Raw genomic sequence first — 19681 nt, forward strand, 5'->3', positions numbered from 1 at the left:
GCTGCAGAAACGATCCAAGGGATGGAACACCTCTCCTGCATGGACAGGCTGAGAGAGCTGGGGCTCCTTATGCTGGAGAAGAGATGGCTCTGAGGTGACCTGATTGTGGCCTTTCAGTATCTAAAGGGGAGATACAGGACAGAAGGGGACAGACTCTTTAGCACAGTCTGTGGTGATAAAACAAAGGGAAATGGTTTCGAGCTCAAAGAGGGGAGATTTAGGTTACATATAAGGAAATGTCTTTTACACTGAGAGTGGTGAGGCACTGGCATGTGTTGTCCTGGGGTGTGGTTGATGCCCTGTCTGTGGAGACTTTCATGGTTAGGCTGTATAAGGCCGTGGGCAACCTGATTTAGCTGTAGACGTCCCTGTTCACTGCAGGAGAGTTAGACTATGTGGCCTTCAGAGGTCAATGTTATGGTTTTGTGATTTTTTTGTTGTCGGTATTCCACATCATTACATCATGTAAGGTACGGGCAGTTAAAGGGTTAATTCCCCGGTTACTGTAAACTGCCTTTTTTTTGGTGTGGCCCTCTGAGGGGGAGGGGAGGAGGTGCACTCCCCAGGGGTCTTTGCGGGAGAGGGGGTGGTGAAGCCACGTGGGAGACGCGGGGTCTGTTCCTCCCAGCCTGGCGGAGAAAGCACATGGTCCTCCTGCATTTTACTGTGTAAGATTTTCAGCCTGTAAACCCTCTATCATAATTCTACTAGCCTCATTTTGATATATTTAGTAAAATTAGTTGTTCCTCCTCAGATCGGTGCCGCTGTTTTTTTGTGTTAGATCCGTCTACGGGTCCCCCTCTTCCCAGGTTGCGGCTCCGCGGCTTCTCCGCCGCTTTAGCCGCCGGACCGCCCGGGGGCTGGCTCTTATCGCCGGCGATTTTTTTTCTTTCCTTCCTCTTTTCTCGTTTTTTTTCTTTTGGGCCTGTCCCCCCCCTTGTCACGGACGCAGACCCTTAGACAATACCGTGACAAGGTCCCTTCCAACTCCAGGGATTCTATGATTCTGTAAGGAGCCTGGAGCATCCCCTGTATGAGGAAAGGCTGGGTAACCTGGGTCTGTTCAACCTAGGAAAAAGAAGAATGAGGGGAGATCTGATTAATGTTTGTAAATATCTAAAGTAAGGTGGGAGGGAAATAGATGAGGCCAGGCTCTTCTCAGTGGTGTACAATGATAGGCCAAGGAGCAATGGCCTAGAACTTGAACATGGGAAGTTACATTCAGACATGTGGAACAACTTCTTACTGTGTATGGGTTTAACAGAGCACTGGAACAGGCTGTCCAGAGAGGTTATGAAGTGTCCTTCGCTGGATATATTCAAGATTCATCTGAACGTCTACCTGTGCAACCTGTTGTAGGGTACCTGTTTTAGCAGGGGGGTTGGACTCGATGATCTCTTGATCATCCAGTCATTCCAATCCCAGTGATTCAGTGAATCTGTGAACCAACCAACCAAATAAAAAATACCCTTGTACTTAATACCAGTACAGAAGTCCGTACAGCTTACTGGGAAGTAATGCTTTTTGAAAGTAGTTCAGCTGTTATTTTGAAGGAAGACTGAAAAAAAAAAAAAACCTACATATATAGGCCTCAGCTGAGGGCACATCAACCTCAGTCAACTGTCTGTCCATCCATCTCCAGTTTCCAGCCACACATGAACATAATTTTGTGAGCTCCTATTAATAAGCGTAGCTGTCAGTCTTTACTGGCTCAAACTTCCAATAAGCCTGTAGCTAAAAACTTCAATACTGTGGAAAAATACTACATGTAACAATACTGTGGAATACTAGTTTTCTGGTTAGAATTTCTTTTCCAAATCTTTGAAGGTATTATATATCTTATGGTAAAAAAAGGTTTGAGGATTTCAGCAACAAAAGACATTTGAAAATAAAGCCAAACCGTCTTTCAAATAACCCACATTTTGTGTAAAAAATATTTCTTCTTTTCCATTAAAAGTAAATTTAAATTTTACTCAGTCTTTCAAAACAATTTTCTGGTCCAACTCTCTTTGGTTTCTGCCCAACTATCTTCCACTGAATACTGTCTGCACACCCATCCTAAAATAATTTAACATAACGGCACGTATGCAGTAGAATATTTACACTAGGAATATATAGAATATTTCTACATAGTCAGTGTGATTAATGTATACCTTTTTTAGTATGAATATGTTTAATTTCTAAGTTCCATGCAACACTTGATTCACACAGATGGAAAAATGGGAAGAACCAAATGTTTTGTCTATTAATTTTTGAAAGGTGAAAGCTGTAGATTTCTTCCCACAAATATATGTATATATATAATTTGGAAAATGTTGGTTTATCCTCCTCTAATGGTACAGTTTTATTAGATGAACACAGCTAGCACTGCATAAACACCAGTTTATGCTCAATGAAAATTGAAAGAATAAATTCCTGAGAGGAAAGAGGCATCTTTTCCAACCCCAGTGTTATTACCTCCAACACTTTCTGCTTTAACAAGTCCAGCATCTCTAAAAGTCAGTGAGGACACCAACCAAGCAAAGTATTTTTCATTAATTGCAGAACCACAGAATTGCAGAATGGAAGGGGTTGGAAAGGGGCCTCAAGAGTTCATCAAGTCCAACCCCACTGCTACAGCAGGTTGCCTACAGTAGGTTACACAGGAAAGCATCCAGGTGGATTTTGAATATCTAAAGAGAGGGAGACTCCACAACCTGTCTGAGCAGATTGTTCTGTCACTCTCAAAGTGAAAAATTTCTTCTTCATGTTTGTATGGAAATTCCTGTGTTCCAGTTGGTACCCATTGCACCTTGTCCTATTGCTGGGCACTGTTGGAAAGATCCTGTCTCCATCCTCTTAATACTTACTCTTAAGGTATTTATATGTTGATAATATCCCCTCTCAATCTTTTCCTCTTCATGTTGAACAATCCCAGGTCTCTCAGCTTTTCCTCATAACAGAGATACTCCAGGCCCCCCATCATCTTGTAGCCTTCCACTGCCCTCACTCACTGTCTTTCTTTAACTGAAGAGCCCAGAACTGGACATGGTACTCTAGATGTGGCCTCAACGGGGCAGAGTAGAGGGGGAAGATCATGTCCCTTGACCTGCTGTTGATGCTCTTTTTAATGCACTCCAGAGTCCCATTGGCCTTTTTGGCCACAGGAGCACACTGCTGGCTCATAGTCATCCTGTTGTACATTAGAATATCTGGGTCATTCTCCACAGAGCTCCTTTCCAACAGGTCATCAGCTAACATATACTGATGCGTGTGGTTATTTCTCCCCAGGTGTAGGACTCTACACTCGTTCTTGTTTAACCTCAACAGGTTCCTCTCTGCACAACCCTCTGCCTGTCCAGGACTGTCTGAATGTCAGCACTGCCTTCTCGTGTGTCAAAACTGCTCCTCCCTGTTTTTTATCATCAACAAAGTTGCCACCTTCCTTTCAGTTTACTTAGAGCAAAAGCTTATTATGTCTTTTGGATGGACTTGTGGATTTAGCTTTTAGATTTAGCTATATTGATTAACAGAAGTAGTATAATATTTTCTAAAATGTGTAATTCAGTCTGTTTTCAGCTCAGAGCAACGTCTAGTTACCTAGATTTACTCTTGTGAGCTATGGGAAAGAAAAGGAACAGCAGCTAGAAAGCATCGGAATCAATTTCTGTTCTAGAAATCAGAAGAACTACTGTAACAACAAATTAACTGGATTAAAGCAACCATTTGAGTAGAATAGAATCATATTTTGAAGGTACTGTAATCAGAAAGAAGTATTAAGGAAGCATATAAGAGGACATACTGAGCAATAATTTCTGGTGATTATATGCACAGCAGTAGTTTCCAGATCAGCAGTGGCTTTTGAATCAGAGTTTGTATCACTCTCCAAAACTACACTGGATAGATTTTATTCCATTAACTCTAGATGGCCTTGAAGTCATAGAAACTTGTAGTTTCTATTGTTTCTTATTAGAATGCCAGAACTATCCGAAGCAATGCCGCTCTTTGTTGCTTTGAACTTACCACTTGCTATTTCCTGGTCCTTATTCACTCTTTCCCATACTCATTAAAGTTTTATAGACTGTTTTTCTGGGTCCTAAAATATTTATCTCCACACTAAAGAGTTTGTGTTATTTAATAGTTTACCATATCTAAGCCATATATTCTTGTTGCCTTTTAACCTTTTTCATTACTTCTATCTCCTTTTTGAAAATCTGAGATGGAAAAGGGGACCAACATACAGAATTGCCTACCTTAATATATATTTGATGTAGTTCAGGACAGTGACATCCTGATGTTCTCTGTATTTTCTTCAGTAACTTCTACCATTTCATTTACTATCTTAAATGCTGCTGAGCTGGTGTTCTCATAGATTTATGCATTACAAAGCCAAGATCTTATTCTGAAAATAATATGTAATTTGTATATATAAATTTATTTGTAGGATTAAGGTTGCCTTCCCATCTCATGTCCTTGATTAGATCTGTGCAGTGACTGCCTCCCTGTTATGAAGATGGGTCATGTCTTTCAACCAGCTGTTTTGCCTGAGCCTATACCTACTGCATCTCTCCTGTATATTGACTCATCTGAAGGGTTTCAGTGTGTCCACAAAGAGTAACTTTTCACAAAAGATAGATCTGGTAGGTTTTCATTTATTTATTTATTTATTTATTTATTTATTTATTTATTTATTTTAAGATGTCATTTATTTACGTGTCCAGTACTTAATGATTTTTTGAATGCTTTCCATCAGTTTCCCCCATTGGCAGCTGTGTTCACTAAACCATGTCTACAGGGAGACACAATGGAGAGCAAAGGTTGCATTCAAAAGAGGAGAGAAATGGAAGTCTGGACCAATGCCACACAGTACGAAGCCAGATATACAGTGTGATGTGATTAGGTGTCGCTGTCGCAAGGAAGTGTACAGCCTATTAAAACTAAAAATACACATCACATATTATATCCTTGCTTCTTTTTACTCATTAGACAATCAAATATAAACCAACAGAATTTACTTTTCTTTGAAATCTTTGAAAATACACAGAACATTCTTTTCATCTCATTTATTCTGAAATATAGTAGGAAGGCAGGATACAAATTCCCAAAGCAAAGGTTCAACGATTAGCATAAGATTGATATTTCTACCTGGTTTACTCAAAAAACGAAATGAAACCTAAACCACAGCTCATCATTAAAACCAGGCTGTTTTGTTTTAGAGTATTAATTTAGTGACGATAATATTTAACACAGCATTATAGGTTATAATGATAACTCTGAACAATAAAGAAGCAGTAAATGTTCACTTAAAATAAACCTGCTACAAACAGAACACGGCCCCAATTATTCATAACCTTGAAAGAGCCCAGAAGAAGGCAACACAGCTGTTAAGAGGACTGGAAGTCATGTCCAGTGAGGAGAGGCTGAAAAAACTTGTATTGCTCAGTCTGGAGAAGATAAGGTTGAGAAGAAACCTCACTGTTCTTTGCAGCTCCCTGAGGAGGGCTGCAGACGGAAGTGCAGGGATCTGCTCCTGGGCACCAAGGACAGGATGGGTACAGCACAGAGCTGTGCCAGGTGTGGGTTGGACTGGGCACTGTTGTGTGCTCACTGAATATACAAAAAAAAATATTGAATAGAGATTGAAAAGTGACATTGTCACTCCACAGCACTGACATTACCTTTCCACTGCTAATATTTCTCTGGCACCCTACTTTAAATTTTCCTCTATGACACAAGTTCTGCCACATAATTGCTTACACAACACACTATTACAAGACCTTGTGGTTCAATTCCCTCCTAGCTTTTGCTTTTGGAAAAAAAGGTGTTTTTTTTTTAATTATTATTATTATGTTTTAAGACTATTTTCTATACTAATGAAGATTTCTTAGGCTCCAGTGCAGATGTGTTCTGCAGCAGTGAGGGATTACAGTGAGTGATCCTGAAATCAAGGAGAATCCAGGGCAAGGAAATACCCACTCAGAGCTGCCAGGAGCCCCCAGCCCTTGCGACAGAAGCTGAGGAGACATGGACGGGATATAACATCCCCGCATATACAAGGGCAGCTCCTAGGGAATGCAAGCAACCAGAAGTGTGGTGACTAGGACAAGCAAAAATGGCATGGCAGGTCAGTAGGACATGGTGTGGCAGATGATGTGTGGCATCCTATTATCTCCCTCTTCTGGGAGCAATAGAGAGCTGCACCTATCGAAACAAACATGGTGACCACCTGCCACAATATTTAGGCTAAGTCAGAAACCCAGACTGAGTGACCACCACCACTCTGGGCTGACATATGCACCCAGAAAGAACTTCTGAGGAGCAAAAGAGCTGTCCAGACCATCAGTTGTGTGGAACTCCAGAATCTAAATATGCCCACAAGCTTGAGGGCAGAAGACGCATCATGGGTGCAAGCATGCTCAGCTCAGTGAAATTTTCAAGAAGTGGTCAGACTGCTTGAGTAAATCACAAGACAGTGTAGTATTCAGGCATCAGAGAGAGAGACTGATGTGTGGTATTGTGCAATGACAAAGGCACACCAACAGCTGTCTTAATCCCTGCAAGGGGAAGTAACTATGCTAGCTTCCAACCTTGAGGAGACAGAGGGAAACTGGGCCCTCCTCTCTGCCTGGAGCAGAAGGAGTCTCCCCCTTGCCCCTGATGTGCCCCTAAGCAACAGATGTGAGGCTCAGCCAATGGAAAGAGGAGAGGGCATGACTAAAGTTTCAGACTCAGGAAAGTACAACAATGTTAGACTGGTCCAACCAAGGACCAAATCAGAACCGGTGTCACCAAATAAAGGTGAAGGATGTTAGTAAACGGGGGCTTCTTTCTGAGAGGCAGAGACACGCATTTGCCACCTGGATAATCTCTCTAGAGAGGCTTACTGCAAACTGGAATACTGTGTTCGAGGCTGTAAGCTTCAAGGGCAAAAGAGGTGGATGAATGGCCTTCTACATTGAGAAGTGGATAAATTGTGAAGATCTGCCTCTAAAAAACAGCCATGATCAGCTTCAGAGCTTGTGAATTAACAATAGATACCAGACCAGTAAAGGACATCTGGTAGTAGGAGTCTACTATAGACTTCCTGTTCAAGGTGAGCCTGATTAAGAGGCCTTCTTGCCTCAGCTACAAGAAGCATTGCACTTTCAGGCCCTAATCCCGATGATGGGGAATTTCAGCCATCTAGATGCCCAATGAGAAACCAATGCATCAGGCTGGAAGCAATCCAGAAGGCTCCTGGAGTCCATTGAGGACACTTTCTGGTCCAACTATTAGATAAACCAACAAGACATGAAGCATTACTGGACCTGATGCTCATCAGTCTTGAGGAGATCATTAAAGAGGTTAAAATCACAAGCAATCTGAGCTGTAGAGACAGTGTGTTGGTTGAGTTTGTGATCTTGAGGAAAATGAACATGGCAAAGAACAGAGTCAGGACCCTGAAATTCAGAAGAACATATTTTTGTCTGTTTAAGGAGATATTGGATAAGATCTCCTAGGAAGCTGTCCTTAGGGACAAAGGAATGGAACAGAGCTGGCAGCTTTTTAAGGATACCATTCTGAGAGTACAAGAGCTCTCCATCTCCCAGCATAAAAAATCAAGGATGAGAAATCAAGCAGGAAACTGGCATAGCTGAACAAGGACCCGTTGGTCAAACTGAGGGAAAAGAGAGACATGTACAGACAGTGGAAGCAGGGATGGATGGTCTGGAAAGAATACAAGGATGACATCCAGACATGCAGAGATGTGATCAGGAAAGCCAAGTAACAGATGGAACTGAACTTGGCGAGAAATGTGAAAAATGACAAGAAGGAGTTCTACAGGTACACTGGTCAGAAAAGAAAGGCCAAGGAGAGTGTGCCCCCTTTGATAAATTAGAAGGGATAAATGGCAACAATGGATATAGGGAAGGCTGAAGTACTCAACAAGATCTTTGCTTCAGTCTTCATTGGCAGTCAGGCTTCCCACGTCTCTTGCGTCACTGAGAATCTAGGTGGGAGCAAAATTCCTCCCACAGTAAGGAAATAGCAAGTTCAAGACCACCTGCTGAGACTGAATGTGTACAAATCTGTGGAGCCAGATGATATGCATCCCAGAGTCCTAAAGGAATTGGCTGATGTGACTGCCAATCCAATGTCCATCATGTTTGTGAAGACATGGCTGTCAAGTGAAGTCACAGTGTCTGAAAGAAGGAAAACCACTTTCCCATTTTTAAGAAAGGGATAAGGATGATCTGAAAAACTATAGGCTGATGAGCCCCACATCTGTGCCAGGAAAGATCATGGAACAGATCCTTCTAGAAGCTATGTTAAGGTGCATTAAAGATGAGGCGGTGATCCCAGACAGCCAACACAACTTTACCAAGGGCAGATCATGCCTCAGCAATGTGGTGGCCTTCTGTGATAGTGCAGTGTCATCAGTAAAGAAAAGAACAGCTGATGCTATTTACCTGGATTTCTACAAAGCCTTTGGTTTGGTCCCACATCACATTCTTATCTCTAAATTGGAGAGATATGGATCTGAAGGGTAGGTTATTAAGTGAATATAGAATCAGTTGGATGGTTACAGCCAGGGTGTCATGGTAATTGTCTCTACATCCAGTAGGAGACCAGTGATGAGTGGTGTTCCCCCGGGGTCTATCTTGGGATCAGTGATCTTGAACATCTTTATCAATGACTGGTACAGTGGAATCAAGTGTAGCCTCAGGGAGATTTCTGATGACACCAAGCTGAGTGGTGCAGTTGATAGAAGGAAGGGATGCTATCCACAGGGACAGGATTGAAAAGTGAGCCCACACAAACCTAATGAAATTCAACAAGGCAATGTGTTGCACTCAGATTGGGCAATCCCAGATATGTGTACAGACTGGGAGAAGAATTCATTGAGAGCAGCCCTATAGAGAAGAACATATGAGTTCTGGTGGATGAAAACCTTGATGTGAACCAACAGAGTGGGCTTGCAGCCCAGAAGGTTACCTGCATCCTGGGCTGCATAAACAGAGGGGTGGCCAGCAGGGCAAGAGAAGAGATCGTTCCTCTCTGCTCTGTCCTCATGAGGTCCCACCCAGAGTACTGTGTTCAGGCCTGGGGCCCCCAGCACAAGAAGTATGTGCAGCTATTGGAGTGGGTCCAGAGGAGGTCCACAAGGATGGTTAGAGGGCTGGAGAACCTCTCTTTTGAAGACAGGCTGAGGGACCTGGGCTTATTCAGCCTAGAAAAGGGAGAGGGAGACTTCATTGTTGCCTTCCAGTACTTCAAGAGAGCTTAAAAACAGGAGGAAGAGCAACTTTTTACGTGAGTAGGCATTGATAGGACAAGGGGAATGGTTTTAAATTTAAAGAAGGGATATATATATTAGATGTTAGGAAGAAACTTTTTGTTCAGAGGTTGGAGAGGCACTGACACAGGCTGTCCAGAAAAGTTGTGGATATCCCATCCCTGGAGGCATTCAAGGCCAGATTGGATGGGGCTCGAGGCAGTATGATCTGTCAGACTGTGCTCACGGCAGACATGTTGGAACTAGATGACCTGTGAGATCCCTTCCAATCCAAACTATTCTATGATTCTGTGACTCTATGATTCTATGATATCACATTTGCATAGGGCTGTTATTGATTTCTAAAGCAATACTAAATGCTAATGATTTCTAAAGCAATACTAAATGAAATACCAGTCTATGAAACACCTCCTGTGAATAGATAGCCTGTCAGAAGTGTCACTTCTAAGGGCTGTGGAATTAACAACTCTGTGTATTCATTCCTGAGTGAAGACAATGAGTAATACACAATCTTCTTTCCATTCAAAGTAAGATTGGTTTACATTCATTTTAAATTGACTGTTACAAACTACTTCATATATTCAATTTTCTCCTGCAGTTTAGTCATACTTCTGCAGAAATGATCATGGAAAAATGCACAGAATGAGGAATGGATTTTGGCCTGAAAAGAAAAGTAATCTCCAGTGACAGGACTTTGGTTGGAATGATGGCAAGATAGGGAAAAAAAAGTCACTTTTCTACCAATTAGTATGCTATCCATTCAAGTTTTGTGTGAAAATGTAGATATTTGATTGTAGAGACAAGATGGGTGCTATTTTTCAATAGTCTTGGATAATCCATAAGGTCCCAGACAAATGGAAGCTGACAAATATTTTCTCAGTTTTCAAGAAGGATAAGAAAGAAAACCCTGGTAATTACAGGCCTGCCAGTTTCTCTTTGATGTCTGGTAAAATGACGGAGATTATTCTGGAAGTTACTGAAAAATTACTATTAAAAGGCAACATAGTAAATGGTCATAGCCAACATGGCTTCACAAGGGTTAAATCCTGTTTAACTAAATTTTTTTAATGACAAAATTACCCACCTAGCTGACCAAGGGAAGACAGTTGATGTAAAGTTTTTGGATCTCAGTAAATCTTTTGAAACTTTCTCAGAGTATCCCTCTGGACAAAGTGTCCATCATAGAGATCAAAAAGCATAGTGCAATGAGTGAACAGTTGGCTGATGGGCTCAGAATTTTACAATAAATGTGATTCTATCAGGCTGGTGGCCAGTCACTAGTGGGCTTCCTCACTGGATGCTGTTCTTGAATACATGCTAATAAAGTTTTCTGACTGTACTAAATTAGGAGAAGCTGTAGACTCCCTCCCCTAAAACCTCTTTCAGTCTTAAACTACTACCTTTCATTTTATCACTATGTGCCCAAGTCTCTCAATTTGTTCTTATGAGCTCCCTGTAAGAAATGAAAAGCTGCAATAACATTTCCCTGGAGCCTTTTCTTCTCCAGGATAAAGAACTCCAGCTTTCCCAGATTTTCTTTGAAGAAGAAGTGCTCCAAGTTCTCTGATCATATTTGTGGTTCTCCTCTGGGCTCACTATAACAGGTCCATATCTTTCTTGTGCTGGGGCCCCAGAAGTGAACAAACTTTTCCACTCACAAGTGTGGAATAAGAGGGAAGAATCAGCTCCCTTAACCTGCTATTCAAGTGTCTTTTGATGAAGCCCAGAATAAAGTTGGCTTTCTGGGCTACAGCTGCACACTACTGACTCATGTCCAGTTTTTCAACTAGCGGTATCATTAAGCACTTCTCTGCAGGGCTTCTCTCAATCCTTTCATCCCCCACTTTGTGCTGATGTTTGGGATTGCCTCCACCCAGGTGGAACTTCATTTGGCCTTGCTGAACTTCATTAGGTTCATATGGGGCCAATTCTCAAGCCTGTTCAGGTCCTTCTAGATGGCATCTTTCCCTTCTACTGTGCCAGTTGCATCACTCAGCTTAGTTTCGTCCACAAACTTGCTGAAGATGCACTTGTTTCCTGTCTATGTAATAAATAAACATATTAAATAGCATCAGTTCCAGTACAGACCCCGGAAGAACAGCAGTCATCACTGATCTCCACCAGGACATTGAGCCACGGACTGCAACTCTCTCGGTGTGACCACCCAGCCAATTCTTCCTTCAAAATATAGCCTACCCTTCAGATCTATCTCTTTCCAAATTAGAAGCAAAGATTTTGTATGAGAATGTGTCACAGGCCTTACAGAAGTGAAGGTAGATTCTGAACCCCTCTTCTCTTGTTCTCACTTCACCTCCCTGCGCATTTGGTTTTCCATGTTGCATTTCAGCCTCTGGGAACATGAATGCTCTTTCACAGTATGCCCTGTAGCAATAATGCAGGAGACACTTGCCCATGTGTTCAAAGTATCATTATAATACATGTGGCAATAATGATTCCTGAGCTCTGGCATTAGTGACACAACCGACTTCTTTTTGAGATCATGAAAATTGTCTCATGTTGTTTCTCTTCGTGTAAGAGAGAAATAGATAGTGTGGCGAACTCCAGGGAACATTGCTGCTAAGTGCTCTGTGTTTTGCCTTGATGGAAATAAGGTTAAGTAAATCAGACCAGAAAAAGAAATCTCTTCTCCACTTGCCAGAGGCAAGTAAATTTAATGGATATAAATAAGATACAGTTTTTCACCTTTATCAGTACCAGTCAAAATGGATTAATGATATGTTCTGAGCATATGTTTGTTTATTTATGTATTTAAAATAGGAAAAATCTGAAAGAACTTTCTCAGGCTGTCAAATTGCAAATAAATTGATATTATTAATAATTATTAATATTATTATCATTAAATTGATAATATAATTGACATTATATTAATCATTATTAATAATAGTATTACATCAGCAGCATTACAATCACTGCTGTCAATCAAAACATCCTATAGTTCAGTTGTAGAGGGTTCCAAAGGACACAGTGGAAATTAAAAATCCAATTTCCAATTATCCTGCTTGAGCGAAAATGCTTTCATTGTAGCAGGCCTGTTCTAGAACATCTGAGGCTGGTCCCTGTGAGAGATGCTGTCAGAGAAATGCTGGAGAAATCTTTCCCATGGAAAAAATGAAACAGGCAGATGCAGAATTGCCAGACCGACTAGATCCAAACCAAATACAGAGAAGAAGATCTGCAGGATACAGATTACTGTCTAATGCTGAGGCTAATTACTAGGGACCAACGTCCTGCTCTTCACTCAAGTATCCAAACTGTGCTCACACAACATGCGTTTCATAACTGTTATACCACTCAGAGTAAAGAACATGGTTTCTTGAGACTGGTTTTTATATTTCTTTATTTAAAAATTGGGAACACAGTTCTGTGCTTGTTTGCTCTTTCTCCCTGCTTTCAACACTGTTTTGTAGTTGGCCTTTTCTTTCTGTGAAAAGAATAACAGAATCATAGAATCACCAAGGTTGGAAAAGACCTCCAAGATCATCTTGTCCAACCGTTCACCTACCACCAATGTTTCCCCACTAAACTATGTCCCACATTACAACATCTAAGCATTTCTTGAACACCTCTGGGGACAGTGACTCCATCACCTCCCTGGGCAGCCCATTTCAGTGCCTGTCAGCTCTTCCAGAGAATAAATTTTTCCTAACATTCAACCTGAATCTCTCCAGTAACAACTTGAGGCCATTCCCTCTAGGCCTATCGCTAGTTATGCAGGAGAAGAGGCCATCCTCCACCACTCCATAGCTTCCTTTCAGGTTCTTGTAGAGAGTGATAAGGTCTCCCTTGAGCCTCTTCTCCAGATTGAACAATCCCAGTTTCCTTGGTTGTTCCTCATGAAACTTGTGTTCCAGACCTCTCAACAGCTTTGCTGGCCCTAGGGCCTCAATGTCTTTCTTGCAGTGAGGGGCCTAAAACTGAACACAGTACATGAGGTGAGGCCTCACCAGAGCTGAGCAGAGAGGGACGATCACCCTCCTTATCCTTCTGGCAACACAATTTCTGACCCAAGCCAGGATGCGGTTGGGCTTCCTGGCTACCAGGGCACACTGCTGGCTCATGTTCAGCCAAGTGTTGACCAGCACACCCAGGTACATTTCTTCTGCACAGCCTTCCAGTCACTCTGCCCCAAGCCTGTAGCACTGTATGGGGTTGTTGTGGCCAAAGTGCAGGACCCAGCACTTGATCTTGTTGAACTTCCTCCCATTGGCCTCAGCCCAGTCATCCAGCCTGTCCAGATTGATATCCAGCCTATCCAGATCAAGAAATATCTAATGAAACTCTGGAGTAATTTCAACTGACTTCAGAGGCTTTTGAGTGGGTTTACCTCCAGGTGCCATCCAAGTATGTCTCCTAATCATTATTCTTGATGTGCAAATGTTCTGTGTCTTTGCTTTCTGTCTAACTGCGCTCTCTACAGAAACTAGCCTTACTACTGGTAAGCATAGCACTATCTAATTTCAATGACTGTATAACAGTAAGCCTTAACAATCCTCATTATAGTTACTAATTTACTCCCTTTGGCCACACTGATGAGTACAATTCTGTGTGTTATGCTATAGTACTGCTCCTTGAATGTCTATTGTAAACTACAGTCATGCTCCTTGAAGTGAGTGAAATCTTCCAGCATCACCTGATTCCCGACTGTTAACAAAGGATTAAACTGTTTTTCCTGCTGCTGCCATTGCAACAGCAAATGTTTGTTACTACCTGCAATTACTTACTTTTAAACATCAATAAAGTAAACATAAGGGAACATAATTGCTGTCAATAGCTAGAGTACCTGAAATGGAGAGAAACCATCTATTTAAAAGCTTCAGACGCAAGAAAGGTTTTAAATGAAGCTTGAACCTCCCTTGTCACTTAAGACAGCTGACATCAACTAACTACAAAGTATAAGTGCATGGTAAATCCAGTTTAATTTATTCCAGTGCTCCCAAATACACAAGATATCTGCAATGATTTCTCAAGATGGAGAAAAAGTTTGCACTAGCATCTTGCCGAACAAATTATTTTTGTTTGTAAAAGTTCAAAATATAGAGAAATGCAGCAGTTAACTGTTTTTTTTCAGCACACAAAACACAGCTAAGGCTAACTAAAATCAAAGTGAGATTCTATTGAAGAAATGCTTAGAGATACAAAATGCAGGGGAAAAGTAGCAGAGCTATTTTGGATACCTCTGATAGGACTAGGAATAAATTATTCCATTTTGAGAAAGTTGCTCTGCATTTCTGTAAGAATGGACATTTAATCAGAAGAGGCAGACCTGCCACATTTAGAAAGTCAGACAGCTGCAAAATGGTTGGAGTGTCTGTGGGTTTTTTTTTGAAAATATTGGATTTCCTTTCTCTCTTTCTTGCTCTTTCCCATCTGCCCTATAACATTCTTTAAAAATCTGCCGTGTACAGGATCAAGACATTTAGTGAAGTCAGTTTGGACCATCTGCCCACAGACTAAGTGAAATGAAGCATAGATGGTACCTGTATTAGTCACCATCTTTGCAGGCTTGGGCCCACAGGCAACCCTGAGGCCCAGCAGCAGTTTGCAGGAGCCAGGGCCTGACTTTTGGCATGCTTGTGTCTGCACCTCTGCTGCCAGACACCTTGCCTGGAGGTGGCTGTTGTGTTTGCAGTCTCTGGTGGCTCCACTGGGACAACATAGGTAACCCACGGTAACCGTTTTTACACTGCCATCTTCAAGCTGCCACATGGGTTGTGCTATGGACAAACTCTCTCTTTATGTTCTGCTGGAAGAGGCAGACAGGAGGATATCTGGAGTCTTCTTTCACCAGCTGTACTCCTATAGCCAACGTTTGCTACTTGCCTTGAAAAAAGGCAAAGTTGTTTATTCATTTCTTGTACATGGTTTTTGAGAAGACCTGCAAAGACACCCCCAGATGAAGGGCTCACCATGTCTTCCAAGATGAAACAGGCCCTGACAGAAGGGATATGACTGACAGGGCTGTAAATAATGAGCAGGATCATTCCCATTTAGCAGCTGTTTACAGCTAAAATGGAAATATATAATGAAGAGTGTTCTTCTTTGGTTTGAGCACCAAAAAGGAAATTGAGAAGTAAATTTAAATAAAGATGGATTAAGCATTTTTTATGAACTTTTAAAGTTTTCTTTTACTACTCAAATCCTGACCAGTAGAAATCTGAATATAGTTTCCAACCCACCAATAAAAATAGTGACTTTACATACAGAAAAAAAGATCAATAAGGAGGAGCACAACACCTCAAAGGCAGTACTTATTCCGCAGTAGTGATCATGGAGAACAGACCTGCATTTGGAGAGAATTAAGTGAAGAGTAAATGGATTTTTTAAGATAGAAATTCTTTTCTCATAACATAAATCACAGTGTAAATGTGCAGTTGGATACTAAGACTTTGAAAGGAGCTTGGACAACATCATTTGCAGTTATTAGGGGTATTTTTGAACATCGTTACTGACTTACTGAAAACAAAATAAATACAATCTGAAAGATTTTACTTCCTATCACCAGTATTTCAGGTTTTAATCTGAAATTTCCTTTCCACGTTTATTTTGAAAAGAAGATGAAACTTACTCCACAGAAGACGATCAGAGAGAAGGAAGTTTACATATACATAAATGTATATAGTTTAGCATAATTTATGTACATCTAATACAATAGTGTTTTCCTCAAACATTTATATAGAAACACTGCAGTATTTTCCCTCAGGAGCTGGATTTTTTTTTTTTATCTAGCTAGAAGAATGACCTCCAATGCAACATATGCTCAATGAAGTAATAATATCTGTATTCAGTTCTGTCATCATACCAACAAAATAAACCTCACCACATCATTTAGTTTCTGCTCTAGTTCCACATTTTCTCTGTAATTCATAACAAAAAAGAAAAAATGTAATGTTACATATAAATAAGTATACATTACAAATTAAATCTTTGTATAATGTAAGCATTTAATTGCAGGATGGTTAAAGTTGGAATGGGATTCTGGAGGCAACCTGCTTAAACAGGGCTACCTAGATGTGGTTGCCCAAATAATTTAGCAAAAGTTATACGTTTTCCTCTAAAACAACATTGAAAGTTTCAAAATAAAGCTAACATTAGCTGTGTTCTGTATATATTGAAAAAAAAAAATACAGAAAGAACCTGCAGCATATTTTATGCCCAAAATAAACAGAAACAACATACAATATTTTTTTAAAACTCATATTCTATTAATAACAAATCATTTTATTAAGCTGTATATTCTACAGGTCATTTCAAAGGTTAAATAGACTTTAGTTTTACTACCAGTGGACTGTACAGTCTCTTAAATAATGGATGCATTGCAAATCATCATAGGGAAAGTTTCTGGCAGTAAATGGTATTGTGAAATTTTACATCATTGCTCAACCACAGAAAACACAGATGGAAACTAAAGGAGCCACATAATGGATGAGGAGAACAAAGAATTTCTGGTTTTCATTAAACACAGTCAGGGAAAGTATTTTAAAGTTACTTTGCTTCTTTGTTGAAAAATATCAGGAGGAAGGCTTCAGATTTAAGCTGCTTCATGTTTAAAATTAAATAGTTTGAGGTTTAAAAACTGCTACATAGTTCACGTTGCATTACTTTTTTCCAACTATTTCTATGACTGAATTAAAAAAAACAATAATGAAAAAAAGAAATCCTAAAACGAAACAACAAGAAATCTGCATCTGAGAACAAAACAGATGTTTCTTTCATTTGAATATCTCTTTGTTCAAAACAATCAATACCTTGAGCATGGAGAAAGGCCTGTAGAGCTGTTAAGGGTAATGATGTGGACATATGCCAGCATATGTAGAACTAACCACATCTGCTGAACAGACGCAGCAATGAGATAATCCTGAAATTCAGGGGTAGTGAAGCTTAAGACACCTCATGCAATTCAGTACATGTTTGCTCGGAGATATGAGTGTTATTCATTGTCATGTGCAATTAAAGGGAGGTACAAGTTATGCATTTCCATCAGACTCAATTCTCTTTTCCTGCATCTAAACAAATAAACTTCCCTCTTTCCCATCTTTGCCAAAACTTGGTATTCAATGCAAAATAGGATGACACAGGGTTAAACACAAAGTGAGTGCAGAATAGCATTACCAAACAGCTGTGTTTATTCATTCTGTTGTCAAAGAACCTCAGAGAAGTACTTCCAGGTAGAACAAGGTGGGGACTTCTGTCTTCTGCAGCCAGGGATTCAAAATGACTTTGAAATAAAGTCACATTCAAACACAGTGTGTCTGTTCAAGTCCATTGCTAGAAACAGTTTGTAACCACTAAAACAAGCAAACAAACAACAGCAACAACAAAAGTGAATTTTGCTGAATTCTGAACCTTGCCATTTGCAAGCAGGTGAAAGACGTCAGTGTTGAGCAATGGAATAGCACATTGCCAGAGAGAGGAATTTTTTTCTTGTGTCACTGACTGCATTTGATGATTAATCATGGTTCTTGTTCTGATTGGTTCTGGTAACATTCTGAACTTTTAACATCTCAGATGAGAATGTGTCATGACTGATAATGAACAACCTGGTTTCCAATAATTCATTTTTTAATTTCATTCATTAGAACCTGATTTAAGCAAGAATTTAATATACCCAGATATGAGACATATATATACATAAAACTTACTTTACTAAATTCTTATTTTGTGTGTATGTTTCTATTCAAGTGGCAGAAGGAGCCAGAAAAAGGTTTTGACAATTTTTGTTTTATCTTACTAATGAAAAGATCAGAATCAGTAGCTTAGAATCTGAAAAGCATTGAAATACACAGACAACTCACTTTTAAAAGGAGTTCTTCTTTTCTCCCACTACATTCATTAGTTTTAATTTTTATTTTCATTTTTTTCAGGAAAGTATACAGTCTTTCTTGTATATTACTCTCATTATTTCCATCTTGCTATTTTTTCATCTTTCCATTAAACAAAGTTAGTTTGAAAATATTAAACCTAAAGTTTGCCCCAAAAATAAAGAATACATCATGAAGATGGCAAAGAATAACCTGAAGACAAAGTAATTCTATTTATTTGGTTAAATGAGTAATTAAAAAAAATATCACAGATATTTCTCTTAAGTATAGCAGAATTTTAGCAGGAAATCAGTAAGACCTGAGAACGTGAGAACAACTTCTGATTTCACATGAAAGTCATCTGTAAAAGCTACAACATCACTATTAAAGCAGGAACTAAAAATAGGGAAAATTAGTATGCAGGTCTGCATACAGCTGTACAACTCAAGCTCTTTGTAGATAATTTACATCAGATTTAGACAGGCTTTCCATGTTTATTAGTTCCAATAAAAGAAGAATTAGTTGGAAAGTAATACAGGAAATGAAAACACAAATGAAACAAAGAATAACTGAAAGGACTGAATACCACTTCAGAAAAGAAAAGAACAAATAAAATGAAAACTGAATTAAGAAATTGAGAAAAGATGAGTTGGAAATTAATGAAGAAATGAAAAATAAAAATTACTTCTGATTTATAGAAATTTAAACCTCATTTAATACGACACTCTCCTCTTACTCATTTACTATTCAAATATGGAATGTCTGCACTGCAAATTAGTTATGGTTTGTTTTACAGCACTAAGCAACTTAACTCCATAACATTTGTTGCAGGAAAAGCATGTGGATGTTACCACAAGTCTGATCTGATGCATTTTACCTCGGATTTGTTCCAGTAGTGTTTTCAAATAAACACTGAAGTCTGAAGAGAAATCGTCTGTTGGAATTCCTCTGCCTTATACTGTGCATGGAAAAAAATTTCCATATGACCAATAAATAAATAAATACAAATAAAATCATGATCACCAACAACAAAACCACTGTGTTCCTATGCAAAATACAGGAATTTAGAAAATCCTTGAGATCTACCTACTTTTTTTTTTTGTTGTTGTTCTTTTGGTTCATATCAATTTACCAGTTCTATGGTAGTCTGGAGCAGTCTGAACCTCTGCAGTTTCTCAGAGCTTGCAATTATTTGTTACTCCCCCAGCTAATGCTTTTACCTTTCTTGTCGCAGGACTCTGACAGTATTGCAATTATTACTGCAGCCCTACAGACTTCTGTGGTTGTTTGTTTGCTTTTTGGTTTTCTTTCATTGCAAGACTTTATCCAAAGTTTGTGGATTTAGTTGGATTAACGCCATCACCACGCAACCTGAGGGTCCTCAGGCAACTCAGATAATTTCATCCCTTTTCCTATAAGAAAAGAGCATTGCTAGAATGAAGAACAAGCTGCTGGTTTACTGTCAAATTGACTTATTTGCCTCAAACTCAGCATGTTCATAGGTCTATTTAGAGCTTGCATTTAACATCACTTAAATGTGCATGATTTGCAACTGTTGCAAAAACAACAAATATTTGTGTTCAGATTTATTAAAGATTTAAATAGT

General features: G+C 39.7%; 1 long non-coding RNA gene across 2 annotated transcripts; it reads left to right on the forward strand.

Moving 5' to 3' along the window:
* On the forward strand, nt 631–19103 carry LOC110390371. Of its 2 annotated transcripts, none has more exons than XR_002433724.1 (3): nt 631–668; nt 4461–4619; nt 18907–19103. It is a non-coding gene; the product is annotated as an uncharacterized LOC110390371 (long non-coding RNA). The 2 variants fall into 2 exon arrangements; XR_002433725.1 differs by having other exon boundaries at nt 635–668; nt 4424–4619.

This window comes from Numida meleagris, chromosome Z (assembly GCF_002078875.1).
Source record: "Numida meleagris isolate 19003 breed g44 Domestic line chromosome Z, NumMel1.0, whole genome shotgun sequence".
NCBI lineage: Eukaryota > Metazoa > Chordata > Aves > Galliformes > Numididae > Numida > Numida meleagris.